At 45.2% G+C, this 17,317-nt stretch overlaps 30 pseudogenes; all 30 read right to left on the bottom strand.

Moving 5' to 3' along the window:
- Positions 1–137: 137 nt before the first annotated feature.
- On the bottom strand, positions 138–256 carry LOC140311045 (5S ribosomal RNA; annotated as a pseudogene).
- Positions 257–525: 269 nt separating this feature from the next.
- LOC140293812 (5S ribosomal RNA) lies at positions 526–644 on the bottom strand (annotated as a pseudogene).
- A 269-nt stretch (positions 645–913) lies between these two features.
- LOC140290404 (5S ribosomal RNA) lies at positions 914–1,032 on the bottom strand (annotated as a pseudogene).
- Positions 1,033–1,301: 269 nt separating this feature from the next.
- LOC140271400 (5S ribosomal RNA) lies at positions 1,302–1,420 on the bottom strand (annotated as a pseudogene).
- Positions 1,421–1,689: 269 nt separating this feature from the next.
- LOC140294413 (5S ribosomal RNA) lies at positions 1,690–1,807 on the bottom strand (annotated as a pseudogene).
- Positions 1,808–2,852: 1,045 nt separating this feature from the next.
- Positions 2,853–2,971, bottom strand: LOC140292279 (5S ribosomal RNA; annotated as a pseudogene).
- Positions 2,972–3,240: 269 nt separating this feature from the next.
- LOC140293734 (5S ribosomal RNA) lies at positions 3,241–3,359 on the bottom strand (annotated as a pseudogene).
- A 269-nt stretch (positions 3,360–3,628) lies between these two features.
- On the bottom strand, positions 3,629–3,747 carry LOC140300589 (5S ribosomal RNA; annotated as a pseudogene).
- Positions 3,748–4,394: 647 nt separating this feature from the next.
- On the bottom strand, positions 4,395–4,513 carry LOC140320633 (5S ribosomal RNA; annotated as a pseudogene).
- Positions 4,514–4,782: 269 nt separating this feature from the next.
- LOC140274692 (5S ribosomal RNA) lies at positions 4,783–4,901 on the bottom strand (annotated as a pseudogene).
- Positions 4,902–5,170: 269 nt separating this feature from the next.
- LOC140290953 (5S ribosomal RNA) lies at positions 5,171–5,289 on the bottom strand (annotated as a pseudogene).
- A 647-nt stretch (positions 5,290–5,936) lies between these two features.
- LOC140320622 (5S ribosomal RNA) lies at positions 5,937–6,055 on the bottom strand (annotated as a pseudogene).
- Positions 6,056–6,324: 269 nt separating this feature from the next.
- Positions 6,325–6,443, bottom strand: LOC140295081 (5S ribosomal RNA; annotated as a pseudogene).
- Positions 6,444–6,712: 269 nt separating this feature from the next.
- LOC140290918 (5S ribosomal RNA) lies at positions 6,713–6,831 on the bottom strand (annotated as a pseudogene).
- Positions 6,832–7,100: 269 nt separating this feature from the next.
- Positions 7,101–7,219, bottom strand: LOC140293733 (5S ribosomal RNA; annotated as a pseudogene).
- Positions 7,220–7,488: 269 nt separating this feature from the next.
- LOC140290278 (5S ribosomal RNA) lies at positions 7,489–7,607 on the bottom strand (annotated as a pseudogene).
- Positions 7,608–7,876: 269 nt separating this feature from the next.
- Positions 7,877–7,995, bottom strand: LOC140290403 (5S ribosomal RNA; annotated as a pseudogene).
- A 647-nt stretch (positions 7,996–8,642) lies between these two features.
- On the bottom strand, positions 8,643–8,761 carry LOC140290277 (5S ribosomal RNA; annotated as a pseudogene).
- Positions 8,762–9,030: 269 nt separating this feature from the next.
- Positions 9,031–9,149, bottom strand: LOC140290402 (5S ribosomal RNA; annotated as a pseudogene).
- A 647-nt stretch (positions 9,150–9,796) lies between these two features.
- On the bottom strand, positions 9,797–9,915 carry LOC140320611 (5S ribosomal RNA; annotated as a pseudogene).
- A 269-nt stretch (positions 9,916–10,184) lies between these two features.
- On the bottom strand, positions 10,185–10,303 carry LOC140314472 (5S ribosomal RNA; annotated as a pseudogene).
- A 269-nt stretch (positions 10,304–10,572) lies between these two features.
- LOC140280787 (5S ribosomal RNA) lies at positions 10,573–10,691 on the bottom strand (annotated as a pseudogene).
- Positions 10,692–10,963: 272 nt separating this feature from the next.
- On the bottom strand, positions 10,964–11,082 carry LOC140293792 (5S ribosomal RNA; annotated as a pseudogene).
- Positions 11,083–11,351: 269 nt separating this feature from the next.
- Positions 11,352–11,470, bottom strand: LOC140267674 (5S ribosomal RNA; annotated as a pseudogene).
- Positions 11,471–11,742: 272 nt separating this feature from the next.
- Positions 11,743–11,861, bottom strand: LOC140289616 (5S ribosomal RNA; annotated as a pseudogene).
- Positions 11,862–12,130: 269 nt separating this feature from the next.
- On the bottom strand, positions 12,131–12,249 carry LOC140267662 (5S ribosomal RNA; annotated as a pseudogene).
- A 658-nt stretch (positions 12,250–12,907) lies between these two features.
- Positions 12,908–13,026, bottom strand: LOC140267651 (5S ribosomal RNA; annotated as a pseudogene).
- Positions 13,027–13,683: 657 nt separating this feature from the next.
- Positions 13,684–13,802, bottom strand: LOC140289158 (5S ribosomal RNA; annotated as a pseudogene).
- Positions 13,803–14,074: 272 nt separating this feature from the next.
- On the bottom strand, positions 14,075–14,193 carry LOC140301770 (5S ribosomal RNA; annotated as a pseudogene).
- Positions 14,194–14,462: 269 nt separating this feature from the next.
- LOC140296766 (5S ribosomal RNA) lies at positions 14,463–14,581 on the bottom strand (annotated as a pseudogene).
- Positions 14,582–17,317: the final 2,736 nt, after the last annotated feature.

The following is a 17,317-nucleotide window of genomic DNA, read 5'->3' as shown; positions in this document are numbered from 1 at the left end:
GCTGAACATGAGACTCTCAGATCACTTCGTGTCTGCCAACAAAGCAGCAGAAGCTGAAGATGACCAACTTCCTCATGTGTCACAGGGTGATCAGACGTTGCAACAAAAGACATGCAGGTGGTAGAGAGAAGAGAAAAAGCTTAAGGTACCTGGTATTCCCAAGCGGTCTCCCATTCAAGTACTAACCAGGCCCAACCGTGCTTGGCTTCCGAGTTCAGACGAGGTCGGGCTTATTCAGGGTGGTGTGGCCGTAAGCAACAATATCGGTGACAAATGTGCATTATATAGGTACTGGAATCATACACTTCCTCTGTATAACCAGATAATTGCCGAAAAAGGCTGACTTGTAGTGGGTTCATCTTCCTCCTTGATGTGATTATTCTCTGGAGCTGAAACTGAGACTCTCAGATCACCTCGTGTCTATCAACAAAGCAGCAGCAGCTGAAGATGACTAACTTCTTCACGTGTCACAGGGTGATCAGACGTTGCAACAAAAGACATGCAGGTGGTAGAGAGAAGAGAAAAAGCGTACAGCACCTGGTATTCCCAAGCTGTCTCCCATCCAAGTACTAACCAGGTACAACCCTGCTTGGCGTCCGAGATCAGACGAGGTCGGGCTTATTCAGGGTGGTGTGGCCGTAAGCAACAATGTCTCTGACAAATGTGCATTATATAGGTAATGGAATCATACGGTTCCTCTATGCAACCAGATAATTGCCGAGAAAGGCTGATGTGTAGCGGGCAAATCATCTTCTCTGATGTGATCATTATCTGCAACTGAAACTGAGACTCTCAGATCACTTCGTGTCAGCCAACAAAGCAGCAGCAGCTGAAGATGACCAACTTCTTCACGTGTCACAGGGTGATCAGACGTTGCAACAAAAGACATGCAGGTGGTAGAGAGAAGAGATAAAGCTTACAGCACCTGGTATTCCCAAGCTGTCTCCCATCCAAGTACTAACCAGGTACAACCCTGCTTGGCGTCCGAGATCAGACGAGGTCGGGCTTATTCAGGGTGGTGTGGCCGTAAGCAACAATGTCTCTGACAAATGTGCATTATATAGGTACTGGAATCATACGGTTCCTCTATGCAACCAGATAATTGCCGAGAAAGGCTGATGTGTAGCGGGCAAATCATCTTCTCTGATGTGATCATTATCTGCAACTGAAACTGAGACTCTCAGATCACTTCGTGTCAGCCAACAAAGCAGCAGCAGCTGAAGATGACCAACTTCCTCATGTGTCACAGGGTGATCAGAAGTTGCAACAAAAGACATGCAGGTGGTAGAGAGAAGAGAAGAAGCTTACAGCACCTGGTATTCCCAAGCAGTCTCCCATCCAAGTACTAAGGAGGCCCAACCCTGCTTGGCTTCCGAGATCAGACGAGGTCGGGCTTATTCAGGGTGGTGTGGCCGTAAGCAACAATATCGGTGACAAATGTGCATTATATAGGTACTGGAATCATACACTTCCTCTGTATAACCAGATAATTGCCGAAAAAGGCTGACTTATAGTGGGTTCATCTTCCTCCTTGATGTGATTATTCTCTGGAGCTGAAACTGAGACTCTCAGATCACCTCGTGTCTATCAACAAAGCAGCAGCAGCTGAAGATGACCAGCTTCTTCACGTGTCACAGGGTGATCAGACGTTGCAACAAAAGACATGTAGGTGGTAGAGAGAAGAGAAAAAGCTTACAGCACCTGGTATTCCCAAGCAGTCTCCCATCAAGTACTAAGCAGGCCTAAACCTGCTTGGCTTCCGAGATCAGACGAGGTCGGGCTTATTCAGGGTGGTTTGGCCGTAAGCGACAATGTCTGTGACAAATGTGCATTATATAGGTACTGGAATCATACGGTTCCTCTATGCAACCAAATAATTGCAGAGAAAAGCTGACTTATAGTGGGTTCATCTTCCTCCTTGATGTGATTATTCTCTGGAGCTGAAACTGAGACTCTCAGATCACCTCGTGTCTATCAACAAAGCAGCAGGAGCTGAAGATGACCAACTTCCTCATGTGTCACAGGGTGATCAGACGTTGCAACAAAAGACATGCAGGTGGTCGAGGGAAGACAAAAAGCTTACAGCACCTGGTAATCCCAAGCAGTCTCCCATCTAAGTACTAACCAGGCCCAACCCTACTTGGCTTCCGAGATAAGACAAGGTGGGGCTTATTCAGGGTGGTGTGGCGGTAAGCAAATATATTTGTTACAAATGTGAATTATATAGGTACTGGAATCATACACTTCCTCTATGAAACCAGATAATTGCCGAGAAAGGCTGATGTGTAGTGGGCATATCATCTTCTCTGATGTGATCATTCTCTTCAGCTGAAACTGAGACTCTTAGATCACTTCGTGTCTGCCAACAAAGCAGCAGCAGCTGAAGATGACCAACTTCCTCATGTGTCACAGGGTGATCAGACGTTGCAACAAAACACATGCAGGTGGTAGAGAGAAGAGAAACAGCTTACAGCACCTGGTTTTCCCAAGCAGTCTCCCATTGAAGTACAAACCAGACCCAACCCTGCTTGGCTTCCGAGATAAGACAAGGTGGGGCTTATTCAGGGTGGTGTGGCGGTAAGCGACAATATCTGTTACAAATGTGAATTATATAGGTACTGGAATCATACACTTGCTCTATGAAACCAGATAATTGCCGAGAAAGGCTGATGTGTAGTGGGCATATCATCTTCTCTGATGTGATCATTCTGTTCAGCTGAAACTGAGACTCTCAGATCACTTCGTGTCTGCCAACAAAGCAGCAGCTGCTGAAGATGACCAACTTCCTCATGTGTCACAGGGTGATCAGACGTTGCAACAAAAGACATGCAGGTTGTAGAGAGAAGAGAAAACGCTTACAGCACCTGGTATTCCCAAGCAGTCTCCCATTAAAGTACTAACCAGGCCCAACCCTCCTTGGCTTCCAAGATCAGACGAGGTCGGGCTTATTCAGGGTGGTGTGGCCGTAAGGAACAATTTCTGTGACAAATGTGCATTATATAGGTACTGGAATCATACACTTCCTCTATGTAACCAGATAATTGCAGAGAAAGGCTGACTTGTTATGGAAACATCTTCTTCCCTGATGTGATTATTCTCTGCAGCTGAAACTGAGACTCTCAGATCACTTCGTGTCTGCCAACAAAGCAGCAGCAGCTGAAGATGACCAACTTCCTCATGTGTCACAGGGTGATCAGACGTTGCAACAAAAGACATGCAGGTTGTAGAGAGAAGAGAAAACGCTTACAGAACCTGGTATTCCCAAGCAGTCTCCCATTAAAGTACTAACCAGGCCCAACCCTCCTTGGCTTCCGAGATCAGACGAGGTCGGGCTTATTCAGGGTGGTGTGGCCGTAAGGAACAATTTCTGTGACAAATGTGCATTATATAGGTACTGGAATCATACAATTCCTCTATGTAACCAGATAATTGCAGAGAAAGGCTGACTTGTTATGGGCACATCTTCTTCCCTGATGTGATTATTCTCTGCAGCTGAAACTGAGACTCTCAGATCACTTCGTGTCTGCCAACAAAGCAGCAGCAGCTGAAGATGACCAACTTCGTCATGTGTCACAGGGTGATCAGACGTTGCAACAAAAGACATGCAGGTGGTCGAGAGAAGACAAAAAGCTTACAGCTCCTGGTATTCCCAAGCGGTCTCCCATTTAAGTACTAACCAGGCCCAACCCTCCTTGGCTTCCGAGATCAGACGAGGTCGGGCATGTTCAGGGTGGTGTGGCCGTAAGCAACAATGTCTCTGACAAATGTGCATTATATAGGTACAGGAATCATACGGTTCCTCTATGCAACCAGATAATTGCCGAGAAAGGCTGATGTGTAGCGGGCAAATCATCTTCTCTGATGTGATCATTCTCTGCAACTTAAACTGAGACTCTCAGATCACTTCGTGTCAGCCAACAAAGCAGCAGCAGCTGAAGATGACCAACTTCCTCATGTGTCACAGGGTGATCAGACGTTGCAACAAAAGACATGCAGGTGGTAGAGAGAAGAGAAAAAGCTTACAGCACCTGGTATTCCCAAGCAGTCTCCCATCCAAGTACTAAGGAGGCTCAACCCTGCTTGGCTTACGAGATCAGGCATGTTCAGGGTGGTGTGGCCGTAAGCAACAATGTGTCTGACAAATGTGCATTATATAAGTACAGGAATCATACGGTTCCTCTATGTAACCAGATAATTGCTGAGAAAGGCTGATCTGTAGTGGGCACATCTTCTTCCCTGACGTGATAATTTTCTCCAGCTGAACATGAGACTCTCAGATCACTTCGTGTCTGCCAACAAAGCAGCAGAAGCTGAAGATGACCAACTTCCTCATGTGTCACAGGGTGATCAGACGTTGCAACAAAAGACATGCAGGTGGTAGAGAGAAGAGAAAAAGCTTAAGGTACCTGGTATTCCCAAGCGGTCTCCCATTCAAGTACTAACCAGGCCCAACCGTGCTTGGCTTCCGAGATCAGACGAGGTCGGGCTTATTCAGGGTGGTGTGGCCGTAAGCAAAAATATCGGTGACAATTGTGCATTATATAGGTACTGGAATCATACACTTCCTCTGTGTAACCAGATAATTGCCGAAAAAGGCTGACTTGTAGTGGGTTCATCTTCCTCCTTGATGTGATTATTCTCTTCAGCTGAAACTGAGACTCTCAGATCACTTCGTGTCTGCCAACAAAGCAGCAGAAAATGAAGATGACCAACTTCCTCATGTGTCACAGGGTGATCAGACGTTGCAACAAAAGACATGCAGGTGGTAGAGAGAAGAGAAAAAGCTTAAGGCACCTGGTATTCCCAAGCAGTCTCCCATTCAAGTACTAACCAGGCCCAACCCTGCTTGGCTTCCGAGATCAGACGAGGTTGGGCTTATTCAGGGTGGTGTGGCCATAAGCAACAATATTGGTGACAAATGTGCATTATATAGGTACTGGAATCATACACTTCCTCTGTATAACCAGATAATTGCCGAAAAAGGCTGACTTGTAGTGGGTTCATCTTCCTCCTTGATGTGATTATTCTCTGCAGCTGAAACTGAGACTCTCAGATCACCTCGTGTCTATCAACAAAGCAGCAGCAGCTGAAGATGACTAACTTCTTCACGTGTCACAGGGTGATCAGACGTTGCAACAAAAGACATGCAGGTGGTAGAGAAAAGAGAAAAAGCTTACAGCACCTGGTATTCCCAAGCTGTCTCCCATCCAAGTACTAACCAGGTACAACCCTGCTTGGCGTCCGAGATCAGATGAGGTCGGGCTTATTCAGGGTGGTGTGGCCATAAGCAACAATGTCTCTGACAAATGTGCATTATATAGGTACTGGAATCATACGGTTCCTCTATGCAACCAGATAATTGCCGAGAAAGGCTGATGTGTAGCGGGCAAATCATCTTCTCTGATGTGATCATTCTCTGCAACTTAAACTGAGACTCTCAGATCACTTCGTGTCAGCCAACAAAGCAGCAGCAGCTGAAGATGACCAACTTCCTCATGTGTCACAGGGTGATCAGACGTTGCAACAAAAGACATGCAGGTGGTAGAGAGAAGAGAAAAAGCTTACAGCACCTGGTATTCCCAAGCAGTCTCCCATCCAAGTACTAAGGAGGCTCAACCCTGCTTGGCTTACGAGATCAGGCATGTTCAGGGTGGTGTGGCCGTAAGCAACAATGTGTCTGACAAATGTGCATTATATAAGTACAGGAATCATACGGTTCCTCTATGTAACCAGATAATTGCTGAGAAAGGCTGATCTGTAGTGGGCACATCTTCTTCCCTGACGTGATAATTTTCTCCAGCTGAACATGAGACTCTCAGATCACTTCGTGTCTGCCAACAAAGCAGCAGAAGCTGAAGATGACCATCTTCCTCATGTGTCACAGGGTGATCAGACGTTGCAACAAAAGACATGCAGGTGGTAGAGAGAAGAGAAAAAGCTTAAGGTACCTGGTATTCCCAAGCGGTCTCCCATTCAAGTACTAACCAGGCCCAACCGTGCTTGGCTTCCGAGATCAGACGAGGTCGGGCTTATTCAGGGTGGTGTGGCCGTAAGCAAAAATATCGGTGACAATTGTGCATTATATAGGTACTGGAATCATACACTTCCTCTGTGTAACCAGATAATTGCCGAAAAAGGCTGACTTGTAGTGGGTTCATCTTCCTCCTTGATGTGATTATTCTCTTCAGCTGAAACTGAGACTCTCAGATCACTTCGTGTCAGCCAACAAAGCAGCAGCAGCTGAAGATGACCAACTTCCTCATGTGTCACAGGGTGATCAGGAGTTGCAACAAAAGACATGCAGGTGGTAGAGAGAAGAGAAGAAGCTTACAGCACCTGGTATTCCCAAGCAGTCTCCCATCCAAGTACTAAGGAGGTTCAGCCCTGCTTGGCTTCCGAGATCAGACGAGGTCGGGCATGTTCAGGGTGGTGTGGCCGTAATCAACAATGTGTCTGACAAATGTGCATTATATAAGTACAGGAATCATACGGTTCCTCTATGTAACCAGATAATTGCTGAGAAAGGCTGATCTGTAGTGGGCACATCTTCTTCCCTGAAGTGATTATTCTCTTTAGCTGAAACTGAGACTCTCAGATCACTTCGTGTCTTCCAACAAAGCAGCAGCAGCTGAAGATGGCCAACTTCCTCATGTGTCACAGGGTGATCAGACGTTGCAACAAAAGACATGCAGGTTGTAGAGAGAAGAGAAAACGCTTACAGCACCTGGTATTCCCAAGCAGTCTCCCATTAAAGTACTAACCAGGCCCAACCCTCCTTGGCTTCCGAGATCAGACGAGGTCGGGCTTATTCAGGGTGGTGTGGCCATAAGGAACAATTTCTGTGACAAATGTGCATTATATAGGTACTGGAATCATACACTTCCTCTATGTAACCAGATAATTGCAGAGAAAGGCTGACGTGTTATGGGCACATCTTCTTCCCTGATGTGATTATTCTCTGCAGCTGAAACTGAGACTCTCAGATCACTTCGTGTCAGCCAACAAAGCAGCAGCAGCTGAAGATGACCAACTTCCTCATGTGTCACAGGGTGATCAGACGTTGCAACAAAAGACATGCAGGTTGTAGAGAGAAGAGAAAACGCTTACAGAACCTGGTATTCCCAAGCAGTCTCCCATTAAAGTACTAACCAGGCCCAACCCTCCTTGGCTTCCGAGATCAGACGAGGTCGGGCTTATTCAGGGTGGTGTGGCCGTAAGGAACAATTTCTGTGACAAATGTGCATTATATAGGTACTGGAATCATACGGTTCCTCTATGTAACCAGATAATTGCTGAGAAAGGCTGATCTGTAGTGGGCACATCTTCTTCCCTGACGTGATAATTTTCTCCAGCTGAACATGAGACTCTCAGATCACTTCGTGTCTGCCAACAAAGCAGCAGAAGCTGAAGATGACCATCTTCCTCATGTGTCACAGGGTGATCAGACGTTGCAACAAAAGACATGCAGGTGGTAGAGAGAAGAGAAAAAGCTTAAGGTACCTGGTATTCCCAAGCGGTCTCCCATTCAAGTACTAACCAGGCCCAACCGTGCTTGGCTTCCGAGATCAGACGAGGTTGGGCTTATTCAGGGTGGTGTGGCCATAAGCAAAAATTTTGGTGACAAATGTGCATTATATAGGTACTGGAATCATACACTTCCTCTGTATAACCAGATAATTGCCGAAAAAGGCTGACTTGTAGTGGGTTCATCTTCCTCCTTGATGTGATTATTCTCTGCAGCTGAAACTGAGACTCTCAGATCACCTCGTGTCTATCAACAAAGCAGCAGCAGCTGAAGATGACTAACTTCTTCACGTGTCACAGGGTGATCAGACGTTGCAACAAAAGACATGCAGGTGGTAGAGAGAAGAGAAAAAGCTTACAGCACCTGGTATTCCCAAGCTGTCTCCCATCCAAGTACTAACCAGGTACAACCCTGCTTGGCGTCCGAGATCAGACGAGGTCGGGCTTATTCAGGGTGGTGTGGCCGTAAGCAACAATGTCTCTGACAAATGTGCATTATATAGGTACTGGAATCATACGGTTCCTCTATGCAACCAGATAATTGCCGAGAAAGGCTGATGTGTAGCGGGCAAATCATCTTCTCTGATGTGATCATTCTCTGCAACTTAAACTGAGACTCTCAGATCACTTCGTGTCAGCCAACAAAGCAGCAGCAGCTGAAGATGACCAACTTCCTCATGTGTCACAGGGTGATCAGACGTTGCAACAAAAGACATGCAGGTGGTAGAGAGAAGAGAAAAAGCTTACAGCACCTGGTATTCCCAAGCAGTCTCCCATCCAAGTACTAAGGAGGCTCAACCCTGCTTGGCTTACGAGATCAGGCATGTTCAGGGTGGTGTGGCCGTAAGCAACAATGTGTCTGACAAATGTGCATTATATAAGTACAGGAATCATACGGTTCCTCTATGTAACCAGATAATTGCTGAGAAAGGCTGATCTGTAGTGGGCACATCTTCTTCCCTGACGTGATAATTTTCTCCAGCTGAACATGAGACTCTCAGATCACTTCGTGTCTGCCAACAAAGCAGCAGAAGCTGAAGATGACCAACTTCCTCATGTGTCACAGGGTGATCAGACGTTGCAACAAAAGACATGCAGGTGGTAGAGAGAAGAGAAAAAGCTTAAGGTACCTGGTATTCCCAAGCGGTCTCCCATTCAAGTACTAACCAGGCCCAACCGTGCTTGGCTTCCGAGATCAGACGAGGTTGGGCTTATTCAGGGTGGTGTGGCCATAAGCAAAAATTTTGGTGACAAATGTGCATTATATAGGTACTGGAATCATACACTTCCTCTGTATAACCAGATAATTGCCGAAAAAGGCTGACTTGTAGTGGGTTCATCTTCCTCCTTGATGTGATTATTCTCTGCAGCTGAAACTGAGACTCTCAGATCACCTCGTGTCTATCAACAAAGCAGCAGCAGCTGAAGATGACTAACTTCTTCACGTGTCACAGGGTGATCAGACGTTGCAACAAAAGACATGCAGGTGGTAGAGAGAAGAGAAAAAGCTTACAGCACCTGGTATTCCCAAGCTGTCTCCCATCCAAGTACTAACCAGGTACAACCCTGCTTGGCGTCCGAGATCAGACGAGGTCGGGCTTATTCAGGGTGGTGTGGCCGTAAGCAACAATGTCTCTGACAAATGTGCATTATATAGGTACTGGAATCATACGGTTCCTCTATGCAACCAGATAATTGCCGAGAAAGGCTGATGTGTAGCGGGCAAATCATCTTCTCTGATGTGATCATTCTCTGCAACTTAAACTGAGACTCTCAGATCACTTCGTGTCAGCCAACAAAGCAGCAGCAGCTGAAGATGACCAACTTCCTCATGTGTCACAGGGTGATCAGACGTTGCAACAAAAGACATGCAGGTGGTAGAGAGAAGAGAAAAAGCTTACAGCACCTGGTATTCCCAAGCAGTCTCCCATCCAAGTACTAAGGAGGCTCAACCCTGCTTGGCTTACGAGATCAGGCATGTTCAGGGTGGTGTGGCCGTAAGCAACAATGTGTCTGATAAATGTGCATTATATAAGTACAGGAATCATACGGTTCCTCTATGTAACCAGATAATTGCTGAGAAAGGCTGATCTGTAGTGGGCACATCTTCTTCCCTGACGTGATAATTCTCTCCAGCTGAACATGAGACTCTCAGATCACTTCGTGTCTGCCAACAAAGCAGCAGAAGCTGAAGATGACCAACTTCCTCATGTGTCACAGGGTGATCAGACGTTGCAACAAAAGACATGCAGGTGGTAGAGAGAAGAGAAAAAGCTTAAGGTACCTGGTATTCCCAAGCGGTCTCCCATTCAAGTACTAACCAGGCCCAACCGTGCTTGGCTTCCGAGATCAGACGAGGTCGGGCTTATTCAGGGTGGTGTGGCCGTAAGCAAAAATATCGGTGACAATTGTGCATTATATAGGTACTGGAATCATACACTTCCTCTGTGTAACCAGATAATTGCCGAAAAAGGCTGACTTGTAGTGGGTTCATCTTCCTCCTTGATGTGATTATTCTCTTCAGCTGAAACTGAGACTCTCAGATCACTTCGTGTCTGCCAACAAAGCAGCAGAAAATGAAGATGACCAACTTCCTCATGTGTCACAGGGTGCTCAGACGTTGCAACAAAAGACATGAAGGTGGTAGAGAGAAGAGAAAAAGCTTAAAGCACCTGGTATTCCCATGCAGTCTACCATCCAAGTACTAACCAGGCCCAAACCTGCTTGGCTTCCGAGATCAGACGAGGTCGGGTATATTCAGGGTGGTGTGGCCGTAAGCAACAATAACTGTGACAAATGTGCATTATATAGGTACTGGAATCATACAGTTCCTCTATGTAACCAGATTATTGCCGAGAAAAGCTGATAAGTAGTGGGCACATCTTCTTCCCTGACGTGATTATTCTCTCGAGCTGAAACTGAGACTCTCAGATCACTTCGTGTCTGCCAACAAAGCAGCAGCAGCTGAAGATGACCACCTTCCTCATGTGTCACAGGGTGATCAGACGTTGCAACAAAAGACATGCAGGTGGTAGAGAGAGGAGAAAAAGCTTACAGCACCTGGTATTCCCAAGAGGACTCCCATCCAAGTACTAACAAGGCCCAATCCTGCTTGGCTTCCAAGATCAGACGAGGTCGGGCTTATTCAGGGTGGTGTGGCCGTAAGCGACATTAACTGTGACAAATGTGCATTATATAGGTACTGGAATCATACACTTCTTCTATGTAACCAGATAATTGCAGAGAAAGGCTGACTTGTAGTGGGCACATCTTCTTCCCTGATGTGATTATTCTCTGCAGCTGAAACTGAGACTCTCAGATCACTTTGTGTCTGCCAACAAAGAAGCAGCAGCTGCTGAAGATGACCAACTTCCTCATGTGTCACAGGATGATCAGACGTTGCAACAAAAGACATGCAGGTGGTAGAGAGGAGAGAAGAAGCGTACAGCACCTGGTATTCCCAAGCAGTCTCCCATCCAAGTACTAAGTAGGCTCAACCCTGTTTGGCTTCCGAGATCAGACGAGGTCGGGCATGTTCAGGGTGGTGTGGCCGCAAGCGACAATGTCTCTGACAAATGTGCATTATATAGGTACTGGAATCATACGGTTCCTCTATGCAACCAGATAATTGCCGAGAAAGGCTGATGTGTAGCGGGCATATCATCTTCTCTGATGTGATCATTCTCTTCAGCTGAAACTGAGACTCTCAGATCACTTCGTGTCTGCCAACAAAGCAGCAGAAGCTGAAGATGACCAACTTCCTCATGTGTCTCAGGGTGATCAGACGTTGCAACAAAAGACATGTAGGTGGTAGAGAGAAGAGAAAAAGCTTAAGGCACCTGGTATTCCCAAGCGGTCTCGCATTCAAGTACTAACCAGGCCCAACCCTGCTTGGCTTCCGAGATCAGACGAGGTCGGGCTTATTCAGGGTGGTGTGGCCGTAAGCGACATTAACTGTGACAAATGTGCATTATATAGGTACTGGAATCATACACTTCTTCTATGTAACCAGATAATTGCAGAGAAAGGCTGACTTGTAATGGGCACATCTTCTTCCCTGATGTGATTATTCTCTGCAGCTGAAACTGAGACTCTCAGATCACTTTGTGTCTGCCAACAAAGAAGCAGCAGCTGCTGAAGATGACCAACTTCCTCATGTGTCACAGGATGATCAGACGTTGCAACAAAAGACATGCAGGTGGTAGAGAGGAGAGAAGAAGCGTACAGCACCTGGTATTCCCAAGCAGTCTCCCATCCAAGTACTAAGCAGGCTCAACCCTGTTTGGCTTCCGAGATCAGACGAGGTCGGGCATGTTCAGGGTGGTGTGGCCGCAAGCGACAATGTCTCTGACAAATGTGCATTATATAGGTACTGGAATCATACGGTTCCTCTATGCAACCAGATAATTGCCGAGAAAGGCTGATGTGTAGCGGGCATATCATCTTCTCTGATGTGATCATTCTCTTCAGCTGAAACTGAGACTCTCAGATCACTTCGTGTCTGCCAACAAAGCAGCAGAAGCTGAAGATGACCAACTTCCTCATGTGTCTCAGGGTGATCAGACGTTGCAACAAAAGACATGTAGGTGGTAGAGAGAAGAGAAAAAGCTTAAGGCACCTGGTATTCCCAAGCGGTCTCGCATTCAAGTACTAACCAGGCCCAACCCTGCTTGGCTTCCGAGATCAGACGAGGTCGGGCTTATTCAGGGTGGTGTGGCCGTAAGCAACAATATCGGTGACAAATGTGCATTATATAGGTACTGGAATCATACACTTCCTCTGTGTAACCAGATAATTGCCGAAAAAGGCTGACTTGTAGTGGGTTCATCTTCCTCCTTGATGTGATTATTCTCTCCAGCTGAAAATGAGACTCTCAGATCACCTCGTGTCTATCAACAAAGCAGCAGCAGCTGAAGATGACCAACTTCTTCACGTGTCACAGGGTGATCAGACATTGCAACAAAAGACATGCAGGTGGTAGAGAGAAGAGAAAAAGCTTACAGCACCTGGTTATTCACAAGCTGTCTCCCATCCAAGTAGTAACCAGTTACAACCCTGCTTGGCGTCCGAGATCAGACGAGGTGGGGCTTATTCAGGGTGGTGTGGCCGTAAGCAACAATGTCTCTGACAAATGTGCATTATATAGGTACTGGAATCATACGGTTCCTCTATGCAACCAGATAATTGCCGAGAAAGGCTGACTTGTAGTGGGCACATCTTGTTCCCTGACGTGATAATTCTCTCCAGCTGAAAATGAGACTCTCAGATCACTTTGTGTCTGCCAACAAAGCAGCAGAAGCTGAAGATGACCAACTTCCTCATGTGTCTCAGGGTGATCAGACGTTGCAACAAAAGACATGTAGGTGGTAGAGAGAAGAGAAAAAGCTTAAGGCACCTGGTATTCCCAAGCGGTCTCGCATTCAAGTACTAACCAGGCCCAACCCTGCTTGGCTTCCGAGATCAGACGAGGTCGGGCTTATTCAGGGTGGTGTGGCCGTAAGCAACAATATCGGTGACAAATGTGCATTATATAGGTACTGGAATCATACACTTCCTCTGTGTAACCAGATAATTGCCGAAAAAGGCTGACTTGTAGTGGGTTCATCTTCCTCCTTGATGTGATTATTCTCTCCAGCTGAAACTGAGACTCTCAGATCACCTCGTGTCTATCAACAAAGCAGCAGCAGCTGAAGATGACCAACTTCTTCACGTGTCACAGGGTGATCAGACGTTGCAACAAAAGACATGCAGGTGGTAGAGAGAAGAGAAAAAGCTTACAGCACCTGGTATTCCCAAGCTGTCTCCCATCCAAGTAGTAACCAGGTACAACCCGGCTTGGCGTCCGAGATCAGACGAGGTGGGGCTTATTCAGGGTGGTGTGGCCGTAAGCAACAATGTCTCTGACAAATGTGCATTATATAGGTACTGGAATCATACGGTTCCTCTATGCAACCAGATAATTGCCGAGAAAGGCTGACTTGTAGTGGGCACATCTTCTTCCCTGACGTGATAATTCTCTCCAGCTGAAAATGAGACTCTCAGATCACTTCGTGTCTGCCAACAAAGCAGCAGCAGCTGAAGATGACCAACTTCCTCATGTGTCACAAGGTGATCAGACGTTGCAACAAAAGACATGCAGGTGGTAGAGAGAAGAGAAAAAGCTTAAAGCACCTGGTATTCCCAAGCAGTCTCCCATCCAAGTACTAACCAGGCCCAAACCTGCTTGGCTTCCAAGATCAGACGAGGTCGGGCTTATTCAGGGTGGTGTGGCCGTAAGCAACAATATCTGTGACAAATGTGCATTATATAAGTACTGGAATCATACACTTCCTCTATGTAACCAGATAATTGCCGAGAAAGGCTGACTTGTAGTGGGCACATCTTCTTCCCCGATGTGATTATTTTCTGCAGCTGAAACTGAGACTCTCAGATCACTTCGTGTCTGCCAACAAAGAAGCAGCAGCTGCTGAAGATGACCAACTTCCTCATGTGTCACAGGATGATCAGACGTTGCAACAAAAGACATGCAGGTGGTAGAGAGAAGAGAAGAAGCTTACAGCACCTGGTATTCCCAAGAGGTCTCCCATCGAAGTACTAACCAGGCCCAAACCTGCTCTGCTTCCGAGATCAGACGAGGTCGGGCTTATTCAGGGTGGTGTGGCCGTAAGCAACAATATCTCTGACAAATGTCCATTATATAGGTACTGGAATCATACGGTTCCTCTATGCAACCAGTTAATTGCAGAGAAAGGCTGATGTGTAGCGGGCACATCTTCTTCCCTGATGTGATTATTCTCTTCAGCTGAAACTGAGACTCTCAGATCACTTCGTGTCTGCCAACAAAGCAGCAGCAGCTGAAGATGACGAACTTCTTCACGTGTCACAGGGTGATCAGACGTTGCAACAAAAGACATGCAGGTGGTAGAGAGAAGAGAAAAAGCTTACATCACCTGGTATTCCCAAGCGGTCTCTCATCAAAGTACTAACCACGCCCAAACCTCCTTGGCTTCTGAGATCAGACGAGGTCAGACATATTCAGGGTGGTTTGGCCGTAAGCAACAATCTCTGTGACAAATGTGCATTATATAGGCAATGGAATCATATGGTTCCTCTATGTAACCAGATAATTGCCGAGAAAGGCTGATATGTAGTGGGCACATCTTGTTCCCTGACGTGATAATTTTCTCCAGCTGAAAATGAGACTCTCAGATCACTTCGTGTCTGCCAATAAAGCAGCAGCAGCTGAAGATGACCAACTTCCTCATGTGTCACAGGGTGATCAGACGTTGCAACAAAAGACATGCAGGTTGTAGAGAGAAAAGAAAAAACCTACAGCACCTGGTATTCCCAAGCAGTCTCCCATCCAAATACTAACAAGGCCCAACCCTGCTTGGCTTCCGAGATCAGACTTATTCAGGGTGGTGTGGCCGTAAGCAACAATAACTGTGACAAATGTGCATTATATAGGTACGATAGGTGCGACGTTTTAACTGCGGCGTTAAGTTTACGTTAAGTGTCTGTCTGTCTGTCTGTCTGTTCGCAGATGATTGCTCGTCTGTTACTGTGTGATTATTGTTACAATGTTAATAAAGTTTGATAATTTTACTTGAACCAAGAACAGCCTTCACATTTTTATTTAATTTCCCTTTGCAAAACAGGACGACAGTGAGTGTGAGTGACATCCATTTAATGCAATTGTCAAAAGTGAAGCCAGAATTACTTGGAGAATTATTTTACATTTATTAACAAAACCCAACACTCTTTGTCTCAACCAAAGATTTTTTAAAAATACTTTCTTTGCTCAATTTGGAATTTGTTTCATTCACTTGTGTTGCACAAATAGTGATACAGATAGATAGCTAGTCTCTCAAATAATTGAGTGTACCAAAAAAAGAGGGGAAAAATGATGGGAGACTTATTTACATTTACAGTTATACACATGTTGTGTGCTGCCCCCTACAGTAGGCTTTAGTAAAGTCCAAAGCACTGTGGTATGTTGGGGTGTTGCCACAATACAGGTTCGAATCCCACAAGAAACATGAAAATTAAACAGATGATAAACCTTGCAATAAGTGCAGAGGTGTGTGTAAACAATGTTGAGAAGATAAGAGAATAGAGAAAAGTGGATATAGTGTACGTTTTTTCTCCTTTTCTCCCCCCCCCCTTCCTCTTTTTTTCCTTTTCCCCCCTTTCGGGCAGTCCCTTTTGCCCCTTTTTTGGCCGAAAGGTCAGCACTCTGGACTTTGAATCCAGTGATCCGAGTTCAAATCTCGGTGGAACCTACAGGTGTGCTGTCATGTTTGTGTTCTGGAAAGAAAATGAGTGGATGAGGTTAGTCAGTTGTCAAGTCACACCAGAGTGTGTGATTGACCAATTCCAAAGAAAGGGCTTAAATTGTTTAATGTTGAAAAAGTGAAACATTCAGCTGAGAGGGTCTGTGCTATTTGCCTTCTCACCTCCGGGTGTCTCTAATTGAATCTATTTGATTTCTTCTTCCATATTAATTTGCAATGCATATATTTTTCCATGCTCTCCGTTTGGAATTTGGACACAGAAGCCAAAGGAGAAGGAAACAGGAAAAACAATCCCATGGTAACAATCAGCGACAAGGAGAACTACTCAAAAGCCTACATAATTAACCCGGTGCCCAACCATGGGCCAACCAATCATCCAATCAAGGAGCGGCAATTTCTGCCGGCCGGGATCTGAGCGCCAACTCCATGCGGTGCGCACAAGTTGGTACTGATTTAGGAAAAAGAGGATTGTACAATTTTACTCCTTGGTATGGATACTCTTTCAAAAAAGTCCAAAAAATAAAATATGTGGTTGACAAAACTGTGTGACTCAGTCCTTCAACACAAAAGGCAGGCAAAGGAAAATCAGCTGTCCTCTCTATCTAATCATAGGAGGATGGCCTGACTACGATCAGGGACCTGAGCAGCAAAGAATAGATAGACATGATAAATAGTTATATATATATATATATACATATATATATGTACATACTAGTCTCCAATACTACTATGATAAAAAGAGATCCAATGTACAGGTCTAAGTTGTACAGGAATGTGTTGTAGAAATTTGTTCTATATTTTTGTTGTAAATCCACAACAGGTTTCATCATCTGCTAATCCTGAAGGAGACACTAGTTGTAAAGGAATTTATTAATACATAAAAATGCTTATATTATAAGACTGAAACATTCTTGAACAGCAGATCACTGTAAAGACATACATATAATATTGTGATTATGTCAGTGGGTCAACAATTTTGTAAAGGCAACTTTACATAAAAAAATTTAAAATCTTGTAAAAATATAACAATGTAAACATAAAAACAGCAACCTCAAAACAAAACATAGCATGTTACCTGGATGGAAAACCATGCGTCTCTACAGCCTGAAGGAAGAAATCTTGGGCTGTTGATGCCTTGTTGTTATTGGTAGCATGTCGGTACATGATCTTTGTGAGCATTTGGAAAACATAAAAACCACAGAAACACATTAAACATTAACTACAATAATATAAGAATAATAAATGAATGAAATATTGTTCCATGTGTAATGTTAGACTTAAAGCTATACTTACCTTTCTGGCATGTAGCACGGCACTTATTAAAAATTTAAACTACTTGAACTGTCTCCTCATCTATGTGCTAACAACCAGAACCCACTGATGTGGACTCAGAAATAAAGTTTCCAATGTTTTCCAAACACAAATGAATACATTTCAGAAATGTACTGAGGCCAGATAGAAAAAGTGCACGTGCAGCCGCTTTAAACTGTCAAACAGGC

This window comes from Leuresthes tenuis, unplaced genomic scaffold (genome assembly GCF_036924035.1).
Source record: "Leuresthes tenuis unplaced genomic scaffold, fLeuTen1.0.hap1 SCAF_1, whole genome shotgun sequence".
Taxonomy (NCBI): Eukaryota; Metazoa; Chordata; class Actinopteri; order Atheriniformes; family Atherinopsidae; genus Leuresthes; species Leuresthes tenuis.
Note: the sequence above shows the minus strand (reverse complement) of the source record. Positions and strands in the feature narration are given on the sequence as shown.